At 35.2% G+C, this 12,278-nt stretch overlaps 1 pseudogene; it reads left to right on the top strand.

Moving 5' to 3' along the window:
- Window positions 5,521-12,278, top strand: part of LOC109946806 — a 98,044-nt pseudogene continuing 91,286 nt past the window's right edge.

Here is a 12,278-nt window from a genome sequence, read left to right as displayed (position 1 = left end):
CTGACATTGCCTCATTGTAGTTCGAAGGGTCTTCGATATCCTTACAATCACTTAGGAGATTTAATTCTACTTCGTTTTCATGAAGGAAACCATAATACCTCTCAGGCATTCTTCTAACCCTACTTGAACTACGCAGAGTTTGTGTTATAATAGGTTATGGATCTGGAATTTCATTCAGTTCAATGTTGATTTCTAGCTCATTGGACAATTCCTTGAGTTCTGTCTCATGTCCCCCTTTCCCATCAAGAGCATATTCTCTTTCTAGGAAGGTAGCTGACCTTGCGACGAACACCTTTTGCTCATCCATGTGATAGAAGTAATATCCCATAGTTTCCTTGGGATACCCTATAAATCTACACTTCACTGACCTTGCATCTAGTTTATCTGCATCTTGTCTTTTGACATATGCTGGACAACCCCAAATCTTGATATGACCAAGACTTGGTTTCTTCCCAAACCACTTTTCGTATGGAGTTTTTGGAACACATTTGGAAGGCACTCTATTTAACAAATTAATTGTTGTTTTAAGTGCATATCCTCAAAAGAATATAGGTAAATCAGTATAGCTCATCATGGAACATGTAAGGCCCGACTTATTTAAGTCAATTCTCAAAAGGATAATGGTAAACTTGAGATTATTATAAGCTTTTAGGCCCAAGATACTTCAATTTACGAAAGCCCAAGTAGGTTAGTGTGAGCGGGCCGACTCTCTAATATGTTCTTTGAGGCCAGCTAGGGTTTTAGCGCTAAGAATAGGGCTGGCCCATTAGGTGACACATTTAAAGGGAACTTTAGGGTTTAACTCAGTTGGTTACAGAGGAAAAAACGTCCAAAAAGGAGAGAGAGAGTTCGGAAAAGGGAAAAAGATTTTTCTGGAGGCAGACTGACAGCTGGAGTTTAGAGAGGAGGGTTCGAGAAGGTAACAATCGTTTCTCCTCCTGAAATTTTGAAATTAAGAAACTAGACTTGCCCAAATTTCTGTAACTATAAAGATCTTTGAATTTGGACAAGTACACAATTCACGGTGATTTTTCAAAGTTGGTCCTGTGACTTTGATTTTAGTCTCCCAGTTACGAATGTCAGTTTCATAATTGGTAGATGACATGGAAGTCGAACTCCGTTTGACCTCAAATTTTGATATGATGTAAAACATTAAGTCTACTATGACCTAGTTATTTTATAACAGTTTTATGAATTGGACTGGGTCAGGGTCGGATGTCCTATTAAACTGTTTTCAGGAACAGATTGGATAATAAAATGACTCTATATTTTTAAGATACGTAGATTAAGACCTTTGACTTATGTTTATGAAATTTCACGATTTTTAGAAAGCTAGGTATTTTTATAAGCGGTGGTGGAACACTGCTGTTTGACAGCAGAATTCTAGTTTAGGGTTTTGATTGTTGGGTTTTGTTTTAGGGATTAACAGTGTAGTTTTGTTTTCAAATTTTTACCTTGAGACGATCTACATGTCTATTTTAAGCATATCAATTTTGAAACTGTTTTGTATTTATTAGAATTTACGAAAATTATTTGAGTACACGCTGCCAGTGTTGGCAGACTACTTTGCCTTTGTATAGGGCCTTACTGGTTGAGTTTGCGTATAGGTTAGCACTTGTTTAAGGCTTATATCTCAAGTGCTTGTTGGGGTGCTCTTTGCGAGGTAAGTATCCTAGACTTGCTCTTGAACCATGATAAATATATATGTGAATGTGTGCATATACGTACGTAAATAAATAACTGTATATGTGATTGTATCTGTTGATTGCGATGTTTGTATGTTCTTGGATTGGTGTATGTAAGTGTGTCCAAACTATAGCAAGTAAGTATGAGTAAGACATGTACAAGTCTTAGTACACCCTTTGGCTATGACTAAGTTTAAGTAAGGACCTCTAGAGAATCCTACGTCACTATGAGGCCTCGTGCGTTGGGATGCGCAACAAGTTTAAGGCTCACAGTGTGGGTGTCACCGACGGGTAACTTCTGATAAGTTATAAGGCTCATAACTTGAGTGCCATCGACGGATGACAATAAGAATGTTATAAGGCTCACATTGTGGGTGTTGCCGACGGGCGACGACAAGGCCCCTTTATCTGTCCGTGAAAGTATTTGATAGGCCTCTAGTACTGAAGGATCACTCTATGTACAATTTGGATAAGTTCATGCATTCTTTCTCATGCTAGGTGCACAAGCGTATGAGCATATTGTTAAGTATTAGTATATTTATACGTATATATATATATTATACTGTAATTGTTTGAGCTTGTTTGAAGCATGTTCTAGCTACTTACTAAGTTTATCTCACTAGTAGTTTATTGTGGTTCCAGGTACCGAAGTTATTGAGGAGTAATAGGAGGCTTGGTGGCAGCAGTCCTTAGTCATTTGAGCTAGTTTGAAAAAGGAAAAGAAAAATAAGTGGTTGACACATAACTTTTTTTAATTAAGTGGTTTTGCTTCCGCTAGATGTACCTTTTTCATTTGAGCTACAATTTCATTTGGTGACTCTTGAGTTTCTTGAGGAATTTGTTTCTGTTGGTTTTCCATTTTAGTTATAGTCCAATTGACCAATCTTTTGTTAATAACTCTCAAGTAGGTAGGATAAGTAGCACCTCTCAAAGTACGTAATGGGGGGTGTTACAGAATGAACCATATCCATTAAGATTCGATTTCTTCTTTCAAAGACCCCATTGTGTTGTGGATTCCCTGGGGAGTCTATTGTGATAAGATGCCATGTTCCTTGAGGTAATCAAGAAACTCTGTGCTTAAGTATTCACCTTCTCGATCGGATCTAAAGATTTTAATACTCTTGCCAGTTTGGTTTTCAACTTCATTTCTGAATTTCTGAAACTTTTCAAAAGATTCAGACTTATGCTTCATTAAGTATAAATACCCGAACCGTGAATGATCATTGGTAAAGGTAATGAAGTATGAATAACCTCCCCTTGCGTTTGTAGACAAAGGTCCACAAATATCTTTGTGGATCAACCCCAACAATTCTATAACTCTCTCCTTTACTAGTAAAAGGAGACTTGGTCATTTTACCTTGTAGACAAGATTCACAAGTAGGCATAGGAGCAGGGTCTAAAGATCCAAGGCATTCATCTTTGGCCATCTGGTGAATCCTATCTTGGCCAATGTGTCCAAGTTTGAGGTGCCACAATTTAGTTGAGTTATCCACATCACTAGGCCTTTTTAAGTCTAGATGCATCTTTATTCATACAATTAATAATACCATTCATTTCCAAATGAAAAAAACCATCAATCAAATTTGCATAAGCAATAATTCGATTATTATGTGAAATAGAACAAAGTAGTTTGTCAAACAAAACAACAAATCCGTCTCTTAAAAGCATAGAGACAGATATTAAATTCTTTACACAACCATAAATGAAATAACAATTATTTAAATTCAGGGTCTCCCCAGAAGGTAGATTGAGATGATAGGTGCCTACAGCTTTGGCAGCTACCTTAGTGCTATTACCCACAGTTAGCACCATTTCTCTTTTTGCGAGTCTTCTACTTCCCATTAGTCCCTGCACACAATTGCAAATATGTTGACTAGCTCCTGAATCAACTATCTAGGTAGAAGTATTAACTGTAAAAACTGATTCAAGAACAAGAGTGTTACCATTCGAAGGCTTGTTCTTGAAGCTTGCGAGGTAATCCTTGCAATTCCTCTCTCAATGTCCATCCTTTCCACAGTGAAAGAAAGTTCCTTTCGGTTCCTTGACTTTCTTTGTTATTTTTCCTTCCTTGGGTTTTAGAAAACTTTTCTTCTTTTTTCCCTTATCCTTTCCTTTCGGTTTGGATTTGGAAGAGGAGGAAGAATCCTTTTCAAACACCGCAACTGTCCCTTTCAACCCTTTATCCTTTGAGATATTCTTTTCAGCTACTATAGCCATATTGAGTATCTCAGATAAGGAACTTTCCATCTTTCCCATATTATAGTTCATAGCAAATTGGGAAAAATCTGATGAGAGGGACAAAAGAAAAAAGTCTTGCTGAACTTTAGCATTAAATGGAGAATCCAATTTTTCTAATTTCTCAAGTAATGATATTATCTTGAGACCATGCTGATTAATCGGAGTCCCTCTTGTCATCTTTATGTTGACAAGTTCACATATTATATTGTAACGCAAGCTAAGAGTAGCTTCACCATAAAGCTCTTTAAGGTGAAGCAATATGGAAGCACAATCATCCATATCTTCATGTTGTTTTAGTAGCTCATTGTTCATGGATGCTAGTAAGTAACATTTACCTCTACTATCATGCTTCTCATAACCAGTTATTCCTAAGTAGCTGTTTGGTCAGGAGGAATATGTGGTGGGGCTTGTGTCAACACATAATCAATCTCATCCATTTTAAGGACAAGTTTCACTTTGCGAAGCTGATGAGAGTCTCAAATTACATCTTTTTAATATTATTTTGGAGACTTTATGATATAATTTTGGCTTAATAAATATAATTCACTTGTTGTTACATTTTATTCTCACCAACTGAATTTATGAATTTTCTATACTAATTTGGTGAACTTATTAGGTGAATTTATCTTCTGTAGGAAGTTGGAAAGCCAAAAGATGAAGACATACATTTGTCCAAGTTCAAGCTAGGTGTGAAGAGAATTGCTGGTGGATTTTTATTGAAGAATTGATTGTGGGATTATTGTGATTGTAAAGAGAAGTAAAGAGGGAGAAGAGAAGACAAAACCGTTGAAGCTAAAAAGCCTATTTTATGTCATTCATAGCCATTTAACACCCACCTACGTCACCGTTATTTATTTTCCACTAACTCTCCACCATCAACACATGCTTAATCCAATTAATCCCTACTTCACACTCACCTCATTGACTACTATAAATCACCCTTCAACTTAGTTGGAAAGGGCACCCCTACGACAGATTTCTTTATACATTTAGTTTATGTTTTCCTTTGTAATGAGTTGCTAGAGCTCTAGCTAAGACTAATGGGAATGTTCTTTGAGTAAGTTTGTGAATTGTTCTTTAATCCAATATACGGTATGAATTGCTAAATTCTTTTATTTTTGGTTGTTCAATATTTTCATATCCTTTTATTTTGTTTGATGTTAAGTGCTATTATCTTTTCATGAGTTCAATTATATTTTTCTCATTGTTAAGAACTGACTTAGCTTGCTTTTAAATTAAAAGAGTAAATATTAAGAAATTCCATTTTCTGAACAATCATTAATAAAAGATAACATTGAAAAATTAAATTGGTTTTAATTTCTTTATCTTCCGGTTAAAGTTTCTCAATGATGATTTTAATCGAGTTATAATTTGGATTAAAGAGCATGAAACATACTTTGTTTAAAGAATTGAACTTTGATGCCTTAGCATTTCCATTATTGATATTTCATTTTTAGACTCAATTTCCACAACAATCAAATCAAATTACTTTTTCATTTTGCTTGTCACTTTTATTGTGATACGTTTAATTATTTCTTTGTGTGCAGATATTTGCCTACCTGCTCCTTGAGGATATGATACTTCGACTTCCAAGATTATTAGTACGTGTGACTACTTGCACTTGGGTAGACGCAACAAGTTTTTGGCGCCATTGCCGGGTAGCGGTGAAGCGAAAAGTAGCACAAGGAAATTCATTGTTAAGGTTTGCGGTTTTAGTTTCCAAAGCTAATTCGGTAAGGCTTATCAAACTCAATTTTTCATTTATGTTTTTATTTTTTGTTTTTTGTTTGCTTTTGTCATTGTTTTTAAATAAAAAAAAATTAGTTTAGTTTTTTTTATTTGTTGCTTCTTTATTTTTTTTTATGAGATATCGTGATCGGTTTGGTAGATTTACAAAGAAACCTCAATTTGACCAAATTTCATCACAAATGGCTGAGAATAATAATAATAACAATAATGCATTGGAAGGGCCCCAAAATGATGAAGATAATCGCAGTGTTCATAATGATGAGAATCGTAGTGTTCATAATGATGAGAATCCACTTGTTAGGACATTACATGATTATTTGCATCCTGCTCGTACTAGTGTGCCATTATGAATCATTTTTCCGTTAAATGGTCAAACTTTTGATTTTAAACCAGGCATGATACAACTTTTACCAACTTTTCATGGAGTGGAATCTGAAAATCCATACTCACATGTGCGTGAGTTTGAGGAAGTTTGTGGAACTTTTCGAACACAAGGGTGTAGGCTTGATGCAGTTTTGCTAAAACTTTTTCCATTTTCACTGAAAGATAAAGCGAAAACTTGGCTTTATTCGCTAAGGCCAAGAACAATTGGAACATGGCTTGAAATCCAAACTAAATTTGTCAAGAAATTTTTCCCAATTCAAAAGACAAATTCTTTGAAAAGACAAATGACCACATTTTCTCAAAAAGACACTGAGTCTTTACCTCGAGCTTGGGAAAGATTTAAAGATTTGTTAATGTTATGTCCTCACCATGGTTTTGAAAGATGGAGGGTGGTAAGTCATTTTTATGATGGCTTAACACCTAAAGATCGACAATTTATTCAGATGATGTGCAATGGAAATTTTATGTATAAAGATCCTGAAGATGCTTTTGATTTTCTTGGTGAACTTGCAGAGAAATCTTAGATTTGGAGCACTCCCAACACATTTAAGCCTAATTCCCAAAAGGCAAAATTTTCTATTAATCCTTCTAGAGGCGGTATTTATCACCTTAAGGAGGAAGATAGTCTCAAAACTCAATTGGCAACAATGGCTAGGGAAGTTGAAACTCTAAAATCAAAATTGCCTCAAAAAGTTAATTCAATTGCAAGTTAAGAAATTTTTGAGATTTGTGAAGTTTGCGGGGTCATGGGACATGTAACAAAAGAGTTTCCAACACTTCCAGATTTCAGAGAAATGTTGCATGATCAAGCAAACTTTGTGAATCTATTTAAAAAACCATCCACTTTTTCTAAAACTTATAATCCAGGATGGAGAAACCACCCAAATTTCAGTTGGAGAAATAATACTAATAATAATGTGCCTCAACAAAAATCTAATTCTTTTTATTATTCTTCTTCACAGGTGGAAGGACAATGATCGCCATCAAATTTGGAAGATGTTATGAAGCAATTCATACAAAGCCAAACTGCCACAAATCAAAAGAATGCACAAGACATTGGTGAGATTAAGAGCACTCTTTCCAAACTCACTTCTTCACTGTCAATTCAAGAAAAGGGTAAATTTCCTTCTCAAGTCCAACCTAATCCACATGCACAGTTAGAGGTAACTACCCCTTCTTCTTCTTCTTTGAATGAAAATAAGCATGAATATGTGAAGGCTGTCACTACTCTTCGTAGTGGAAAAATAATTGGGAAAGATGATTTAGTAGCAGTTGAAAATAAAAAGAATTTAGAAAAATCCAAAAATAATGAAAAAAAAAATAATGATTCTGAAATTGTTAAGTGCCCTTTTCTTGCTCCATTCCCAGAAGCACTTAAGGATGTAAAGACAAATCAAAATCCTGAAATTTTGGAGGTTTTTAAACAAGTGAAAATCAAAATACCTCTTTTGGATGCTATAAAACAAATTCCTTCATATTCAAAAATTTTAAAGGATTTATGCACTATCAAAAGAAAGCACAATGTTGATAAGACGACATTTTTAACTGAAAATGTAAGTGCAATTCTTCAAACTAATACTCCACCCAAGTACAAAGATCCAGGTTGTCCCACAAATTCTTATATTATTGGAAATTTTATCATTGAGCAAGCTTTATTGGATTTGGGTGCTAGTGTTAATTTGTTGCCTTACTCGGTTTATAAGCAATTGGGTCTTGGTGAATTAAAACCCACCTCAATAACATTGCAATTGGCTGACCGTTCAGTCAAAATCCCAAGAGGTATGGTAGAAGATGTGCTGGTTCAGGTAGACAAATTTTATTTTCCAGTTGATTTTATAGTTTTGGATACTGAACCAGTTGTGTATTCTAATTCTCAAATTCCTATTATTCTTGGAAGGCCATTTCTTGCTACATCTAATGCTCATATAAATTGCAGGAATGGACTTATGCAACTATCATTTGGGAACATGACATTGGAGCTCAACATATTCAACATTTGCAAGCAGCCCGCAAACAATGAAATGATGACAAAGAAGTTTACATGATCAAGACAATTGTTCAAAATTGCTTTAATTCTTCTTTTTCTTCTGATCCATTGCAAATTTATTTAGTAAATGGGGATTGTAATTTTGCACAAGATTTTGAAGTACAATATCTTTGTTCTTTGTTGGATTCTGCACAGGTACAAGAACATAATGGTTGGATACCAAAATATGAGGAGCTGCCAACTGTGAGTGATGGGACAAAATCATCAAGTGAAGAAGCCCCAAAGTGTGAATTGAAGCCTCTTCCTACTGGACTTAAATATGCTTTTTTGGAGAAGATGTGACTTATCCTGTGGTAATATCTTCTAAACTCGAGCTTTTGGATGAAGGTATGTTACTTAAAGTTTTGAAAGATCATAGGACTACTATTGGATGGACTTTATCTGATATTAAAGGTATTAGTCCTTTGGTTTGCATACACCAAATTTTTCTTGAAGAAGATGCTAAACCAGTTAGGCAGGCTCAACGTAGACTTAACCCAACAATGAAAGAAGTTGTGCAACAAGAAGTACTTAAACTTTGGGATGCAGGTGTCATATATCCAATTTCTGATAGCAAATGGGTAAGTCCTACACAGGTTGTTCCTAACAAATCAGGAGTCACAGTAGTTGAAAATGATAATGGAGAAATGGTACCAACTAGGGTCACTACTGGATGGAGAATGTGTATTGATTATCGTAAATTGTACTCAGTCACAAGAAATGATCATTTTCCTTTACCATTTCTTGACCAAATTTTGGAAAGAGTTGCAGGGCCTATGTATTATTATTTTTTAGATGGTTATTCAGGATATTATCAAATTGAGATTTCATTAGAAGATCAAGAAAAAACCACTTTCACTTGCCCATTTGGAACTTTCGCTTTTAGAAAAATGCCTTTTGGTCTTTGCAATGCACTAACCACATTCCAACGTTGCATGATAAGCATATTTAGTGACATGGTAGAAAAATATTTAGAAGTTTTCATGGATGATATTACTGTATGTGGTGATTCATTTTCTGATTGTTTATCTAATTTGGAGAATGTTCTTATCAGGTGTAAAGAGAAAAATTTGGTGCTTAACTGGGAGAAATGCCAATTCATGGTCACATCTGGCATAGTACTTGGACACATTGTTTCTCACAAAGGAATTGAAGTGGGTAAGTCAAAAATTGATTTAATTGCTAATTTGCCTATTCCTAAAACTGTTAAAGATATTAGATCTTTTTTGGGACATGCAGGTTTCTACCGGACATTCATACAAAATTTTAGTGCAATTGCAAGGCCATTGAATAATCTCTTAGAGAAAGATGCTAAATTTGATTGGACTTATGCATGTCAAGAAGCATTTGAGAAATTGATTAAAATGCTAACATCAACTCCTGTAATGCAGCCCCCAGATTGGTCCATGCCATTTGAAATAATGTGTGATGCTAGTGATGGTGCTATTGGAGCAATGTTAGGCCAAAGAAAAGACAAGAAGCCTGTTGTTATCTGCTACGCAAGCAGAACTTTGAATAGTGCACACAAAAATTACACTACAACTGAAAAAGAATTGCTTGCTGTAGTTTTTGCATTGGAAAAGTTTAGGTCATATATTTTGGGCTCACAAATTGTTTTTTTTTACAGATCATTTAGCCTTGAAGTATTTATTGACAAAGAAGGAAGCCAAATCACAATTGATTAGATGGATTTTGCTTCTCCAAGAATTTGATCTTACAATCAAGGACAAGAAAGGAGTGGAGAATGTTGTTGTAGACCATCTTTCTGGGATATCTTTTGAGGAGCCTTCTGAATATTTGCCTATAAAAGATTCATTTCCTGATGAACAATTGTTTGGTGTTTCTAAATTACCATGGTTTGCTAATATTGTGAATTTTCTTGCTACAGGTCTTATCCCACCTCATTGGACCTCACAAGATAAAAAGAAATTTATGGTTGAGGTGAGAAAATTCTTTTGGGATGACCCGTATCTCTTCAAATATTTTCCCGACCAGGTAATCCGTAGATGTGTTCCTGATGATGAAATATTTAGTGTCATATCTTTTTGTCATTCTGAGGCTTGTGGAGGTCACTTTTCTTCCAAAAAGACTTCGGCCAAAATTCTTCAATGTGGTTTTTATTGGCCTAGACTTTTCAAAGATGTGTATGAATTTTGCAAGACTTGTCCAAGTTGTCAAAAGTTGGGAAAAATTAGTCGACGTAATATGATGCCTCTAGAGAACTAGACCTCAACCTAATAGTTTGTTGGTTTCGTTCGTCTTAGTTAAGTTATTCCCACCATGCTTGTGGGTATAGGGTTTGAAGTATGTGTTAGACTTTAAGATCAAACAAGCTATAAGTACTAACCTTAAGAAGCCATGAGAACTGGATAGAAAAGATCTTGAGCACCAAGCAAAGGTCTTCCAATCTTTCTATACGCCTTATGCACTCCTAATATGTGGTAGGATTTGTATGCTTGAATGTGTATAAGATCGGGGACCTAAACCTTGTTTTTATAGGTGATTTGACCTAGGTTTCTTGCCCATAAAAGATTACCTAAATCATGCCTTAATCACCTCTAGAATCCATGACAGAATAGGATAGATATCTCCTTTTATTTCATTCCTTCTTCACCTCCAAGTATCCGGCTAATCAAATAAAAACTTTCCACTTTTATTCCTTAACAGATTTTGTGCCTTAAATAGATGCAAACTCAATTAGGGTCTTACATTCTCCCACTTGAGTGCAACATCTATTTAAAACACTTCCTTACTGCCTCAGAATCGGTTCCTTATGTGCACAGTTTGGAAAGCTCATTTGATAAGGTATGGTATCATCAACTCATAGGATTGCAGACATGATATCTAAATGATATGGTATCATCCACCTACAATCACCACAAGCAACAAAATCCACATAGAGTACCAGCAAGTCATGGTTATGTTTGCATATATCAGAAGTGCTAAACTGTGAAGTATCATTCCTGATATATGAATGGTCCACTTTATAACCACTGAGTGGTTTAACTTTAATGCTCAATATATATAAAGAGCTCCTTAATATTTATAATCTGTCCTTACTCATATTGCAAAAATTCAACAGAATCAAAGTCAAAATATTCCTTCATATTGGCAAATAAGGCGTCTTCAAAGCTTGATAGCACTCCCATACTGTTGACATGCCTATGAAAACTGAATTAGGCAATGTCTTGTTTAATGGATCAGCTATCATCTCTGTAGTGTTTATGTAATCAACATTTATTTCACCATCTCTGACTTGTTCCCTAGCAGATAGGTACTTAACTTTCATGTGTTTGAGTCCTGAGGATCTCTTGTTATTTCTACAGAAGAAAACTATTGCTTTGTTATCATAGTACAACTGAATTGGTCTTTCTATGGAACTTACTATCCTCAAATCATGTATAAAATTCTTAAGCCAATTACTATGGTTTGCAGCCTCATAAAAAGCTATAAATTCTGCATATATGGTAGATGTAGCTATTATTGATTGCTTCACACTCTTCCAAGCAACAGCTCCACCTCCCATCATAAAAACAAAACTAGAAGTTGATCTAGCTGTGTCTGCACATCCTGCAAAATCTGCATGACAATAGCCAACTAATTCTAATTTATCTGTCCTCCTAAAAACCAACATGTAGTCTTTAGTCCTTTGCATGTATTTGAGAACCTTCTTGGCAGCCTTCCAATGAACCAAACCTGGATTAGCTTGGTATCTTCCCAAAACACTGACTGAAAAAGCTAAATCTGGTCGTGTACACACTTGTGCATACATGATACTTCCTACAACTGAAGCATATGGCTTGTCTCTCATTTCTGCCTTCTCAAAATCATTCTTTGGACAATCTTCTTGACTCAGCTTATCTCCTTTTGAAATTGGCACTTCTGCTCCATTACTTTGCTGCATATTGAACCTTTTAAACACCTTTTCTATGTAAGCTTTCTGCGATAAACCTAACAGCCCCCATGCTCTATCTCTATGAATCTCAATACCTAGGACATAGGAAGATTCTCCAAGATCCTTCATTTCAAAATTCATAGATAGAAAATTCTTTGTTTCATATAAGAGGCTCTCATCAGCAAGGAGAATATCATCTACATAGAGAACAAGAAAGATAAATCTACTCCCACTATTCTTCAAGTATACGCACTCATCCAACCTATTCTCAGCAAAGCCATATGATGTAATTATCTTATGA

This window comes from Prunus persica, chromosome G1 (genome assembly GCF_000346465.2).
Source record: "Prunus persica cultivar Lovell chromosome G1, Prunus_persica_NCBIv2, whole genome shotgun sequence".
NCBI lineage: Eukaryota > Viridiplantae > Streptophyta > Magnoliopsida > Rosales > Rosaceae > Prunus > Prunus persica.
Note: the sequence above shows the minus strand (reverse complement) of the source record. Positions and strands in the feature narration are given on the sequence as shown.